Below are 15695 nucleotides of genomic sequence, written 5' to 3' on the forward strand. Positions count from 1 at the left end.
GAAATTTGATTTGAAATTGAGATTTTGAATTTTGTCAAGAATTATTCATATTTTTATATAATTAATCTAAACCTATTTAAACTATTTTGTATTATTTTTAATTATTTAAAAAACATATTTTTTTTATGTTTTTTTGGTAAGAAAGAGTAATTTAGGCTAAAGAACTATCTAGCCAAGTTATAACAGCTACAGCAGATAACGCATGATGCATGTTTGCTTTCAAAATCTGTCGCACATAAAAAGGTGGATCATAAAAAATAATCAATTGATCCAAACTACTTCTAGCCTCCTTTGCCATGCAGTCAACAACTCTATTACTATCTCTCGAGATGAGCTTGAATCTCACTTACCAATTTTTTGAAACTCTTGTATGAATCATCCTAACTTTAGCAACATTGTTGGTTCCATCTAATTCATTTAATAGGATATCAACTAAAAGAGCATTATCACTCTCCACTTCCACCTGATGGAAACCACGTGCCCAAGCTATTTTCAGACCTTCAAGCATTGCTCTAACTTCAACTTGAAATATATCTATCAATCCTGTTACCATTCCAAATCCCACAAGCCGGCCTCCATTAGGTTCTCTTATCGCTCCACCTAAGACCGAACATATTCTTTTTATTTAATATTTAATATATTACAAATTCTAATCATAAAATGTTTACATTATATTAATTCTTATATAATGTGAAATACATAAAATATAATAATATATTATAAGCTTGAAAAATGAGCCGTCTGATACTTTTTTTTAAAAAATTATTAGAGTTTAAAATTGACTAGTATTTGCTAATTGAGTCTTAACATAGTTGGTGTCGGCATATTATATATATATAAATGTTTGGCCATTATTTTAAATGGACCTATTTTTTAAAACATAAATATATAATGAAATGTATTATTTGAAACTAATTAATAATAACAATTAAAATATATATGATATTAAAACACATAAATATATCAGATTAAGATTAATTACTAAATGAATACATAAATTCATATATAAACTTTGACCCAATTTCATCGCAGTTAACATGTTAATAAGCTATCGAATAGATTCGACATTATCAAAAACATCATTATTGTAAATAAAAAAAATCCAAGAAATAATTTGATTAAGTTGCGTTTTGTATCTTTTGTCAAATAATAAGATTCGATATCTTATGTATATATTATCTAGAAAAATACATACATATTTAAATGAGATAATATATTAATATGCAAAATTAATTTGTGTATCGCGGGAGTCCAAAATTAAAATTTATATAAAATAAAAAATAATATCCTATAAACTTGAATTATACTTAAATTTTAAATATTGAATTATAAGTTTTGACTAATATTTTAAATTGTCCAAACTAACTTTCAAGCTTACAGCATGTTTGGTTGGCATGAATAGTCATTCCACTCCTTGCCTATTCTTGCGCTAGAGTAATTACAGCCCTATTCCACAGTTTGGTACACCGTTTACTGATTCGGGGGTTTTGCTATTACACTCTTATTCCCTCAACAGCTGTAATAGGTATTCAGGGGTTTTAGCTTGGAATAGCTATTCACCGTTTTCTACTTCACATTTTGAGACCAAAATAGCCTGCCTTCTTCTCTCCAAAAATTTCCCGTCGATTTCATATCCCCAAATCAAGCCAAATCGATTCGCCTTCATCTTCTTCCAACCAAAGGTACGTTTTCACATTTTCTTGCAGTTCTCGGGTAAGAACTCATTTTGTTTAGGGCTTCACCATTCTTCCGCTTCTTGCAGCGACTGAGAAACACTAGCGGGAAGGGAGGTAATCTTTTTCTGCCCTCATCAAGCTTCATCCTCTCCGACGTTTCCCTTCCATTGATTGCAGAGGTAATCTTTTTACTTCTTTTCTTCATTGATTTTTCCTTCTTACGTTTGGGAACTTAAAACCGATTTCTGCCCTCAGCTCCATCTTCTCTTACGTTTCTGCTCTTCATTTAATCAGGAACGAAAAATGTCATCACTTTCACATATTTGATCTTCTAGCACCGCCGCCTGTGCCTCTACTACCAGTGAGAATACCTTGTCTCCTTTCCTTTAATTTCTACACTTCAGATCTTTATCTATGTTTCCCGATTATCCTAAATTTTAGCGTTATTTATTTATTTAGTTTAAAATTTCGATTTAGCTTCAAACTTTTCTTTTTCCTCAAAAAATAAGAAAAAGAATTAAGGTGAGATCTATCTGTGCTTATTTCGTTGTAATATTAATAAATTTTATAATATTTTCTGTTAATGCCACTATGCAGTACCAATTAAGCATTTTTTTACATTTATTTCTAATTATAAATTTAGCGAAGCATTTAATTTTGTTTAGAACTTTCGAGAAGGATTTTGATGAGGTGAAGAAACTATGGCAAGTAATTCAAGAAGAGGATACCCTACAAATGGTTCCATCTATGTTTGTAATTTACCTGAGGGAACTGATGAAAGTATGTTAGCCGAGTATTTTGGAACCATTGGCTTGCTAAAGGTATTCATAAAGCTTTAATGTAAAAACAAAATATGTGCGGCTGTTTGTGTTATCTGCCACTTATTGTCGTATTTTTACTGATTTTATAGAAAGATAAGCGAACTGGTCGACCTAAGGTATGGTTATACCGAGATAAAGTGACAAATGAGCCAAAAGGTGATGCAACGGTTACTTCTGAGGATCCACATGCTGCGTTAGCTACTATTGAATGGTTTAATGACAAGGATTTCCATGGGAGCACAATTGGTGTTTTTATGGCAGAGAGTAAGAGTAGTAATGCTGGTGTAGATGTTCCAACTGCAGCTGTTGATGGTGATGGATTTAAGGACGATGCAGCAAAGGACATGGATCGGGTGGTGGAAGGGGTAGAGGTCGGCTTGATTCTTTAGGGAAGATGTGGCAACAGGAGGGAGATTGGCTTTGTCCGAATACAAGGTCTGTGATGTGATATTGGTGAGTAGCTTCTTCTTGCTCTTTTTATAACTTTACCTCTGATTGTTATGTCCATAATTCATATAATATATATTTTTTCTGGTTGCAGTTGTTCCAATGTCAATTTTTCATTCCGTGGTGTATGCAATCGATGTGGAACTGCTCGACCTGCAGGTGCATCTGGTGGCGGAGGGGCTGGTGGTTGTGGGCGGGGTCGTGGTGCTCCTGATTCTGGTGGTCATGGTCGAGCAGTAGCTGCTACTGGTGGACTTTTTGGCCTAAATGATTGGCCTTGCCCTATGTATGGCTTCTAATGCTCAAGTGAATATTTATTTTTTCTAGTCCTTGTGTGGTCGTAGGGAAGTCAATATTTCCTTTTAGTTTTTCTGTTTATTTGGTATAAAGGAGAGCACCACTGTTTATTTTGCTGTATTGTGCAAATTGGTTAGGAGCCACTAGGGATGGTTTTTATGGTGCTCTAAATGTTTTAACATTTCCAACTCTACCAATGTTAAGAAATGCTGGTGTGTTTTTATATTTGAATGCAAAGTCATCTTTTGCGCAATGCTATTTATGTCAATTCTTTGAATTTCTGTTTAACAGATGTGGTAACATCAACTGGGCTAAGCGTATGAAATGCAATATTTGCAACACTAATAAACCTGGTCACAATGAGAGCGGTGTGAGGTATTGATAAGTAATTGATATATTTGAATCTTAGATACAAATTAAAATCTCATGGATATTTTCGTTGAAAAATTGATCTTTTGTCTTTGTATTGTTGATTTACTTTTCTAGGCTGGCTTTGTGTAGGTGATCATTTACCTTAATTCCAGCAGCAAACAGGCTGATTTTTCAATGTTTCTATTGCATATAAATGCACTTTGTAGGACTTCTTTGGCACATGAAATGACCATATTAATTCTTTTCATAGATTTTTCTCTAAAACCTTTTTACTTATTGTTGTTGTTGTTGATCTTCTCATAGACATTATTACTATTTACATTTTTTAAGCAAACCAATGTCAAGTATTGATTTTGAGTTTAGAAAAGCAAAGATATACTCCATATCTATAACTGGATGTAATTGATAAGCGTTAGATATAGGTATGTACTTGACATACCCTTGAGTGAATTCACCAATTTTATATTTTGATTCTCCTCGAGTAAATGTCATTAAGTTACCTTGTGCAAAAGATGAATTTGCCTCGCCAACATTTGTCAAAGTCCTTGTGCATATTTGAGATGGTCTTAATTTGACAGAAAATGAAGTATAGTTTAACTCTCCTTGCGGTTTACTTGGCTTTTCTTAGCACTTGGCCGATCTATGTGCAGGCATCCCAATATATAATATGATCATTTCTGCACAAGAAATTATAATCCAAATGTTGCACATCAAAGTTACCAAAAAACAACCTTCCAATTCTCCATTTGATAAGTTGCACAGTAATGGGTCTCTGTTCCATGCTAAAAGTAATCCAATTCCTTAGAATACTTGAAAAACAAACAAAACGGTAAAAGTACTATAGGAGTTGCATTGTATTTTGCCTTCTCCACTGGAAAAATGAGTAAATTACTCCTTATACATTAAATCAAAAAGTAAATTAGTCTTTTTATTAGTATATGAATATTATGTTTGTTAATATATGAATATATGAATATTATGTTTGGATATTATGACATATAAACTAATGAAATTATGAAACTTTTTGTTAATATATGACATATAAACTTTTTGTCGAAACCAGTTTTGAAGATTTGAAAAATAGGGATCGACTTTTAAAATGAAAAGGGAGTCGCCACCGATCCTTTATTGGGATGTGATCGGCTCACCTTAAAATCAGTTTTGGTCTACGAATTTTGAGAAAATAGGTTCGGGAGTCGGTTACGCACGAGGAAGGGTTAGCACCCTTGTAACGCCCAAAATTGGTACCGAATTGATTGTTTAATGTCTTAGTGTCGAAACTTTGAAAAGATTTAAAAAAATACGATCCTTTTAACTTGAATAAATTGAATAATACAACACTCTTATTTTAAAGAAATAAAATGTCACACCCAGTGAGTTAGGGCGCAATATTTTTAATCTTCAAAATTAATTTTATCTTTTACTTTAAAAACCCATGCATTTGAGAAGGATATTCGATTATTTGGGCCAAATGAGTAGATCAAAACCCAGTAAGTTAGGGTTCGATTTCACCAAATTCCCAAATATCGAATATTACCTTTATTTTAAAAACGAGATAACAAAACGTTGTATCCAGAGAGTTAGGATCTAACATTTTGAAATCCTAAATGCTTAGTTTTAAAATTGCACGGTTTTAATAAAATAAGCACATAGCCATTTAAATTCATCGAGAAAAAATTGTAACCCAGTAAGTTAGGGCACAATTCTTTCGAGAATTATAAACACTAGGCTTTTTTTAATATGAAATAGAATGAGAAAAGTAAAAATTTTAAGAGAAGCATGTAATGTAAAAGATCAATGATAATTCAAACTTAGACTAAGAAGTAGCCGAATAAGCAATAAATAAATACAAATGAAGTAACAACAATTTTACTCACATTATACATGAATTTACAATAAACTTGGCATGAAATGATAATAGCATTATAGAACAATATTTTGAAACGAATTCGTAACAACTAATATACATTTATTAATTTCATAAAAATAGTATACAACATGATCATACAAATATACCATACAAAAAATTTCATACATAAGTTTTTAATGAATTACATATAAATAAAATCGATTTAAAATATCTTACATAAACATATTAAAAATTCTTGAAATCCATAATCCTAGTAATATCTAATATCATAACCTTAGCACATATTTTTAAAATAATTAATAATTCACATGTGTATGAAGAATTGTGTTATATGCAAAAAAAAATTATTATGTAAATATTTGATATATAATATATTAAAAGAATAAATTTTTAAACAAAGATGAGACAAAAATATACATATAAATTATATCAAATCTTCAAAAATGTGTATTAATGAATAATAAATTAAATATTAACATTTTCCTAAAACGTATAACAAAAATAATAATAATAATAACTATTGTACGGCGAATTTAAAAGGTATGATCAATAATACAAAATATTAACTTGTTATATGATAATAATAAAATAAAAAAAACTATCAAAAGCTAAATATTAAAATAATACTAAATTTTGATATATATATATATGTCAAAATAGGATTAAATATATTTAAAATCTAATATAAAAAATAAAAAAGAAAGACCAACATACACTAAATTGAAATCTGACTTAATATTACGGGACTAAATTAGCAATTAAACGCAAAACATAAATAAGCAGAACTTAACACAGAAAACGGCGCCGTTTAAAATTGGATCCAAGTGAAAACAAAAACAAATATGCAATACAAATTCAAAGAATTGAAGAAAATCAAATCGAAACTCCACAAAATCAGAGGGATTCGCCACGCAAATAGACCAGTGAACGAAAGTGCGCGGATCCTGCCCTCGGGTCGGGTCACCGCGCGGGTCATAGGCCTTCAAACGGCGCCGTTTTGAAACCATTGCTTCGGCATTAAACGACGTCGTTCCCTTCAACAGATAAAGGCTAAACTAAGCCCTAAAAAAAACCTAAATGTTTCATTTTGTATTGCAGAAAAGAGGGGAACGCCGCCTCCGTTTTTTATCATTGTCGCAACTCGACCCCCTCAGATCCCCCTCTGCTCCGATTGCGACGAGAGAGATAGGGATCCGGCGGATATAACGAAGGTAAACCCTTCCTTCCCAATCTCTTCCTTTTATTCTCTTTCTATTCGAATACTGAATTAAAAATAATTGTAGAAACAACCGAAAAAACGAAAAGATTAAAAAGAACTTCAGTCATTTTCGATATTTTTCGATATTTTTCTTTGATTCTTGTTTGCGTTCCAATCTACGTAACCAACAAAAATGGAAAAAGCAAAAAAACTGGGAAATCACCTTTTTAGTTTTCAATTTCTTGTATTCTGAATGTCAGTTCCTTTTTTACAATATTCGAATGGGCCTATTTTATGGCCAGAATTACAAAGAGAATAAAAAATGAAAAGAAAATAAAAAGAAAATCCTTTTATATTCGTTATTCTTCGTCGTTGTTTTGTCTGTTTTGGCTTGTTTGCTTGTGTAGGTACGGCCGTACGGAGCAGTGGACGTGGCCAGTACGGAGGCTACCTGAGGTGTGCGTGGCGCGGAGGCTCGATGCGTACTGAAGGCAGGAGCGGCGCACCAACCATTAGGGCTTCCGACTTTTGCTTGCGTTGAGGCTGGGCTAGGGTTTCTGCATCTGAATTTGTTTTGGGCATAGGTCGAATTCGGGCTGATGCTTAGGATCGGGCTTAGTTTTAGTTTAGTTTTTTTTTTAATTATAATTTTAATTGGGCTGTGTAAATGGACATTTGGGCTAAACTTAAATGTTTTGTTTTTCTTTTCTTTTTTATTTGGTTTAACAAAATGGGCCGGGCATAAATTGGGTATTACAGTTGCCCCTCTTTGCTCATTGCTGTGTAACGGGAATGAAGCAAAGATTAAAAAATGCCAATTTTGCCCGGTCGTGCTAGACCTTGGTGCTCTTCTTCTTCGAGTTGCCTCATTCCATCCTACTGTATCTTTAGAGGTATAGGAATTGGTGCTTCGATCCACTCCACTGTAATATCAGAGAGATAGGATTTGTAACTCGTAACTTTTGGAAAGTAAGATTCGCCATCGTGGCTTTAATCTTTTCAACTGCAATGTTAGGGAAGTATGATTCGCTGTTGTGGCTTTAATCTGCTTCACTGCACTGCCTGGGAATGTAAGATTCGCTGTTGTAGCTTTAATCTTTTTAACCGTAATGTCAGGGAGGAAAGATTCACCGTTGTGGCTTTAATCTGTTCACTACACTGTCTGGGAGGTAAGATTCGCTGTTGTAGCTTTAATCTTTTTAACCGCAATGTCGGGGAAGCAAGATTCACCGATGTGGCTTTAATTAGTTCCACTACATCATTTGGGAGAATAAGATCTGTAATTCTTCGGTCTATTCCACCGTGATCTCAGGGAGATAAGACCTGATGCGATCTACCCTACTGTAACTTCAGAGAGATAAGATCCTTTATTTTAATCTTCTCCACTGTAATCTCAGGGAGATAGGATTACTGGCCTCAATCTACTCCGCTGTAACCTCAGGGAGATAAGATTTGTGGCTTCAATCTGATGCGATCTACTCTACTGTAACCTCAGAGAGATAAGATCCTTTATTTTAATCCGCTCCACTGTAATCTCAGGGAGATAGGATTATTGGCCTCAATCTGCTCCGCTGTAACTTCAGGGAGATAAGATTTGTGGCTTCAATCTGATGCGATCTACTCTACTGTAACTTCAGAGAGATAAGATCCTTTATTTTAATCCGCTCCACTGTAATCTTAAGGAGATAGGATTATTGGCATCAATCTGCTCCGCTGTAACTTCAGGGAGATAAGATTTGTGGCTTCAATCTGATGCGATCTACTCTACTGTAACTTCAGAGAGATAAGATCCTTTATTTTAATTCGCTCCACTGTAATCTCAGGGAGATAGGATTACTAGCTTCAATCTGCTCCGCTGTAACTTCAGGGAGATAAGATTTGTGGCTTCAATCTGATGCGATCTACTCTACTGTAACTTCAGAGAGATAAGATCCTTTATTTTAATCCGCTCCACTGTAATCTCAGGGAGATAGGATTACTGGCCTCAATCTGCTCCGCTGCAACTTCAGGGAGATAAGATTTGTGACTTCAATCTAATGCGATCTACTCTACTGTAACTTCAGAGAGATAAAATCCTTTATTTTAATCCGCTTCACTATAATCTTAGGGAGATAGGATTACTAGCTTCAATCTGCTCCGCTGTAATCTCAAGGAGATAAGATTTTTGGCTTCAATCTGCTCTACTGTAACATCAGGGAGATAAGATTCACCATTTTCGATTAGGAATTCTTCGATTAATCTACTGTAATCTCAGGGAGATAAGACATGTGGCTTAAATATGCTTCCTTACACTTGAAGATAAGATTTACCGTCTTCGATCTGCTTCGCTATTGCTTAAGGAGACAAGATCTATAATTTCCAACCTATTCCACTGCTGGTCATAGGACGTGTGGCTTAAATCTGTTTCCTTACTGTTGGGGAAGATAAGATTCGCCGTCTTCGATCTGCTCCGCTGCTGCTTAGGGACACAAGATCTGTAATTTCCAACCTATTCCACTGCTGGTCAGGGACATAGGATGTGTGGCTTAAATCTGTTTCCCTGCTCCTGGAGAAGATAAGATTTTTCGTCTTTGATCTGCTCCGCTACTGTTCAGGGAAACAAAATTTGTAATTTCCAACCTATTCCACTACTGGCCAGGGATATAGGACTTGTAATCTTCGATCTGCTTCACTGTCGATGTAGGAGGGCAAGATCTGCTATCTTTAACCAACTCCACTGCAACCGATGGGGACAAGGCTTTGTTTTCGATCTGCTGTTAACGCAGGAAGGTAAGATCTGCTATCTTTAACCAGCTTCACTGCAACTGATAGAGGCAAGACTTTGTTTCCGATCTGCTTTGCTGTCAATGCAGAAAGGCAAGATCTGCCATCTTTAACCAGCTCCACTGCAACCGATGGAGGAAAAACTTTGTTTTCGATCTTCACTGATCTGTTCTCTAGGGAACATGACCTGTATAATGAACCTAATTATGCCTAATGATTAGGATGGCATGATTAAAATGAATCAAATGCTCCTAACTAGACATGTGTGAATGGTGTTTGCATGAATGCAGAATTTTATTTTTCTGAGAATGATCCTGCTTAGGTTGTCATTACTTGAAATTTATCAAGGCATTAACAACGACATGCTACAACGCCTTCTCGCTTGACCGGCTTCTTTCAAAGCATCACTTAGTCAAATTGCCCCCATTGTAAACCTTAAAGTTTAATTAATTGGGGCCCCAAAATTTGTACCACCACTCTCCCACTGTAATCCAATGGTAGAAATATATGGCTTTTCCTCAATCCTGTCCTATCACAAATCCAGGATACAAGATCTAAATCCTTCTGGTTCCTTACACCATTCTCGGGGTGTCGTACCAAAGACTCATGCGTAAGTGAAGGCTCTCTTCTCCGAGATAACCTCTTCTCTTTGCCTGATGATCATTACTTACTCGTTTATTTAAGCGTTATCATTAACACGACATCTTGTTATTTTGTTCAATTAATGCATTTGGTAACAAAATCCAAAGAGAATGTCCAAATTTAGACTCTTCCTTCTCAAATTTCCAACCTTTAAAATTGGTGTGTTCTAAACAATAGTCCTGTTTCAGGTTCCTATATTATTTAGAAACTTTTCAGAGTAATATGAAAAACTTCCTTTGTGAAAGTTTTATTAGTCCATTAATCATTATTCCAATGCAACATGTTTGTAAAAAAAAGTCATAACAATGGATAAGAATAAAGTTGGTTCTGAGCATAGCTTCGAAAGAACAAATTATTGAAAATAGTAAAGAACGATGAGAAAGGAATTAATTGGGAATGTATATCTTGGAAAAGAAAAAGGTATTCCAAGAACAACAAATAATATGAGAATTGGGTGCCCCAGATATCGCAGCTTGAACTTCTCTATATAAACTTTCTGAAGACCATTCTGAGTTTGACATGTGTTTAGGAGATCTACAGTGCTTTGTCGATGCCCCAAGATGTCGCATATCCTTTCCTGTTGATTCAGGCATAGCAAGATCACCACATGCCCCAATCTGATCAAAATTTGAATTACTCTGATCATTTCATGCCCCATTCAATATTTGAGCCGCCTTTTTCGGGTTTTCCACTCAAATCCCCTTTGGCCTAAGGCGCCATTTGTAGGTTTTCCCCTTAGCGTCTCCATTTTCATTTTTCATTTTTCATTCTTTTTTTTGACCCAGAGTTCCCTTTGCGGGTTTTCACATTGGTCACTTTTTTCTTCTTTAAACGAAGTATTTCTGGATCTGAGTTTATAGGATTTGGCGAGTTTTACCATCTATCCTACTCAAGATCAGAGCTTCTCCGGAAAAGGCCTTTGGCATCCATTTTCCTCTAAAATCCTTTTGTGTAGGAAGAATCTTTCTCCAAATTAGGTTCCCATTATGAAATTCTCTGAGGCAAACCTTTTGATTGTAGGCTCACATTATTTGCCTTTGGTATATCTGACTGTACTGAATAGCTTTTAGCCTTTTCTTTTGATCAGATTGGATTCATTCTACTCAACTAAAACCCAGAGAACAGGGATTTCTACTTCAATTGGTAGAACTATTTCCGTCTTGTAAACCAAAAAAAATAGTATTGCCCCGGTCAAATCTCCGATAATCGTTCTAAAAAATAAAAAAGGCAGATGGTAACTTCACATGCCAACCCTTGTAAGTCTCAGTCATTTTTGCAATTCATTGTTTTGCAATACAGTGACAAATCGTGGTGTCTGATTTTGAATTGATTACAACCCTCAGCTATTGTGTTGTCATTCAAGTTCAATGCATTTTCCAACATCATCTTCTCTGGAATAAGCATACGACGACATTGGCGTACGAAGCAGCCTTTATCCTTTTGATGAAGTAATTAATGACCTCAACAGTGAAGCAATGCCCGTTAAAAGCCTTCAATGATGGAGATGTCCATGCCCCATTTTGCTCAAAATTTGAGTCACCCTTTTCAGGTTTTCAACTCAAAACCACCTTTGGTCACAAAGCGCCCTTTGCTGGTTTTCGTCTTGGCCTTTCCTTTTTTTTTCTTTTTCTCATTTTTTATTTTGATTTTTTTTCATCTAAATTCTATTTTTCGTTCTTCTTTCTTTTTCTCTCATTTTATTTTGATTTTTTGATTTTTGATTGATTTTTTTAATCAGATCTGAACCCGTAGGATTAGGCAAGTCCTTGTTATCCCTTTTGACTAGAAACCAATATTTTCTTGATTCCACTTTCATCTTGTGTGCGAAAAACTTTCTTTGGTATCAAATTTCTTTCATAGAGCCTGTTGGGGCGTAACTACGACAGAAAGCTTTGGATCTTCTTTAATCAAAGTAAAATCCAACAACATCTTGAAAGGATGAAAACTCGACTTCAAATGGGTAAAGCTATGCTGAGCCAACGAGAGAGGCATTGCCCCGGCAAAGAATTGCCTCACTAATACTGCAAATTTCTGACATCGCGCTGTTGTTCAGATTTCATTTTTAACGGTTAAACCCGGGCATATCCTGGTATGAACCTACAAAGATATCTTTGAACTCTAGAGGTAACTTAATGAGGTCTCACTTCATCCTTGCGGTCAGGTCAATTCTAATCTTCACCAAGCTCACAATTTCTGATAATTCCTTGAGAGGTAGGATCTGTTTATCCTCTTATTCTACCAACCTCGACAAGTTCGGGGATAAGCTACGATCTATGTCGTTTCCAAAGTCATGAGATCCGTCTAAACACATGCTTCACTCAAGAGGAAAATCTGAGTCTGTAGCAGAGTCATTCACGTAATTGATATATGAGAACCCATAATAAGTACCGAAGAATGTATAAATTCATGAATAATTATTTGTACCACATAATTAAGAATGAAAGAATGATGTGGAAGATAATTTTAAAAGAATAAATGAGTAATTATTCAAAAAAAAGGAAAATTTTGGCTCAAAAATGCATGCAAAGATGTATTTTATTAGAATAATGGCATTCAGACATTAGCCTATTTCACAAAGGAATTTCTATCATTTTTACGCTAAAAACAACAAAAATGTTCTGAACATTACTCTAAATAAAGTTCTAAAAACTACAGGGCTTTCTTCCGCAGTCTGATTACTTAGAGCACTCCAAATTTATAAGGGCGGATATCTAACAAGGTCCATCATTCAGTTGCTTTTCATCGATGTGAACATTTCTCACTCTTCTTCATACATTGCATTCACTCCATTATCAATTATAATTGGGTAACGGATTTTCTGCACTGGAGTCATCAAACTTGACAACACTCATGTTAATGAGCCTTTCAACAAGCTTTTTAAAGACGGTGTAATTTTCTATCGAATGTCCCCCAATTCCCGCATGGTAATCACACTGTGCATTCGCATCATACCATTTGGGGTACGGAGGTTACAGGGGCTTTGAGTAAAAAGGGGCGACATACGCGCATCGAATAAGCGTTGATACAACTCTTTGTACGACATCGGAATTGGTGTGAACTAGAGTTTCTCAGTACTTGGTTTCACTCCAGATTCTTGTCTCAATGAACCTTGTTGACTAGTGACCCATTTACTTGGATGACTTGCTGACCTTGAATAACCTATGTTATTCACCTCATTTTCTCTTCTCCTTGGGGTTAACCTCTTATCACTCTCTTCCGCCTCAATTTTTCTTGCTCTTATAGCATTCTCAATCATTTCACCATTCATAACTATGTCGGAAAAGCTTTTTGTTGCGCTTCCTAACATATGCTTAATGAACGGGGCCTTCAGTGTATTGATGAAGAGCATTGTCGTCTCTTTCTCCAAGAGGGGTGGCTGAACCTGGACTGCAACCTCCCCTCCATCTCTGTGCATACTGCCTAAAACTTTCGCTCGATTTCTTTTCCAAATTTTGCAAGGTGATTCTATCGGAAACCATATCCGTTACATGACCGTATTGTTTCATGAATGCCTGTACTAGGTCCTTCCATGAACCAATCTCGGTACGGCTCAACTGATTGTACCATTTCAACGCTTCTCCAATGAGGCTATCCTGAAAATAATGTATTAATAACTGGTCATTGTTAATATACCCAGTCATTCTCCTACAGAACATGATGATATGGGCTTCTGGGCAACTGGTCCCACTATATTTCTCAAATTCAAGCATCTTGAACTTGTGAGGGAGTACTAAGTCTGAAACCAAGCTTAGATCTTTTGCATCGATTCCATGGTAACTATCGGCGCTTTCCAGGGCTTTGAATTTTTCCTCCAACCATTTACACCTATCCTCCCATTATTTCGACAGTTCGACGTTTGCCTTCTCTTTTTCAACCATTTCATCGAAATCAGGAATAACAAGATTCACTGGGTTATCTCTAGGATTAGAACCTGATCCAGCCTGAAAGTTTATCAACATTGAAACATTAGTTTGAAACCGCTGAGGCTCAATTGAAACAGAAGATCTGCGCAGAGGTACCTCGGTCTGAATCTGCGCATGCAGAGGTGTAAAGCCTAGAGGATAGATATGTCTATCCTTGTCTTCTCCTTCATCATTAACCATAGGACCCTTCCCCTTATTTATTCCTTTTAGTAATTGCGTCAGCTCAGTCATCATGTCCTTTTGAGACTCCTGCATCCTTTTTGTCATGTCCTATTGAATTTTTTCCAATTGCTCATTCATTTGTTTCTGTAGTTGATATTGCATATCCTTTTGCATTTTCTCCAATTTCTCTAATCTTTGATCCATTTCTTTAGCTTTGCGACGAGTACCGTAAGGATATTTGGTTGACTGGTTTTCCAGATTAGCTGAAACAAATTTACTCAATTAGACTCTTTCAATGGACTCTAATGCATGTAATGCAAATGCATGAAATGAATGCCTAAAGAGACGTTGAATCTGATTCAATTACATTTAGAAAACTTTTCTAGAAAGCAAATTCCTTTACATAAAGCGGATGCATGTACGGCTTCGCCCTTATATTTCAAGAGACAATATCAATCTTTTTATTCATCCGTATGTTTGAGATAATCTCGCCAATTTCCAATATATGCCATTACTAGCTTCTTTTCTTGATCTTGGTCACGATCCATCATCTGTTCATCTTCATAAGGCTCGTCAACTTCTTTAAGGAAGTTGGGACGTCGAAGGCTCTTAGACAATCGCCTTGAATCCTCATGCCACGAAGCAAGGTCACGAACTCTTCCATCGCCATTCTTGCGTTTCTCAGAATATATTCGGGAAGTCGTATTAGTTTCCACTTTATCAAGGAATTCGTATTCCATGACAAGCTTTCTAATTTAGTAATCGAACTTGAATCAATATCTCTTTCCTAAGATGCAAATGCAATGCAATCATAATCAAAACACAACAAGAGGGGTTAGTACAAAATAGAAACAAACAAGGAAAACAGAAAGTACCTAATCAGGTAACCACTAGGGATTTGGAGTGGCTCTACCTAGGTTAAGTTCCTAAGTCCACTATATGAGGGTTGGTTCTAAAGTCAAGGTACCCGAACCAGCAGATTCCTTGATCTTCACCCATTATAGGCTCATATAGACCGAGTTCGGTTCAGGGGAATACATTTCTCTATGGCTGGACGGAGATGAAAATCTCACGAAGACATAGGTACGGATGTATCCCAAAAGTGATTCACTATCCTGCACGGAGGTGAAAACCTCACGAAGGAGTAGCTTCTCACTCCTATTTAAAAGAACAAGACTAAACAGTCTTATGCGATATGATGCCAAAATATATGACTCAATTTACAATAATCATGCAAACAAGTACAAAGAGAAGATCGTAATTTTTCAAATCAAATTTTAATTTTTGACAATAAGACAAAAACAAACAATTTTATGGCCTGACTCTCTAAAGATCCCCAGTGGAGTCACCAAGCTGTCGAAACCAGTTTTAAAGATTTGAAAAATAGGGATCGACTTTTAAAATGAAAACGGGAGTCACCACCGATCCTTTATTGGGGTATGATCGGCTCACCTTAAAAACGGTTTTGGTCTACGAATTTTGAGAAAATAGGTTCGGGAGTCGGTTACGCACGAGGAAGGGTTA

The 15695-nt window shown here is 35.6% G+C and overlaps 1 pseudogene; it reads left to right on the forward strand.

Moving 5' to 3' along the window:
* The first annotated feature begins 1431 nt into the window (after positions 1-1431).
* On the forward strand, positions 1432-3862 carry LOC107900721 (transcription initiation factor TFIID subunit 15-like; annotated as a pseudogene).
* Positions 3863-15695: the final 11833 nt, after the last annotated feature.

Source organism: Gossypium hirsutum, chromosome D08, assembly GCF_007990345.1.
Source record: "Gossypium hirsutum isolate 1008001.06 chromosome D08, Gossypium_hirsutum_v2.1, whole genome shotgun sequence".
Lineage (NCBI taxonomy): Eukaryota > Viridiplantae > Streptophyta > Magnoliopsida > Malvales > Malvaceae > Gossypium > Gossypium hirsutum.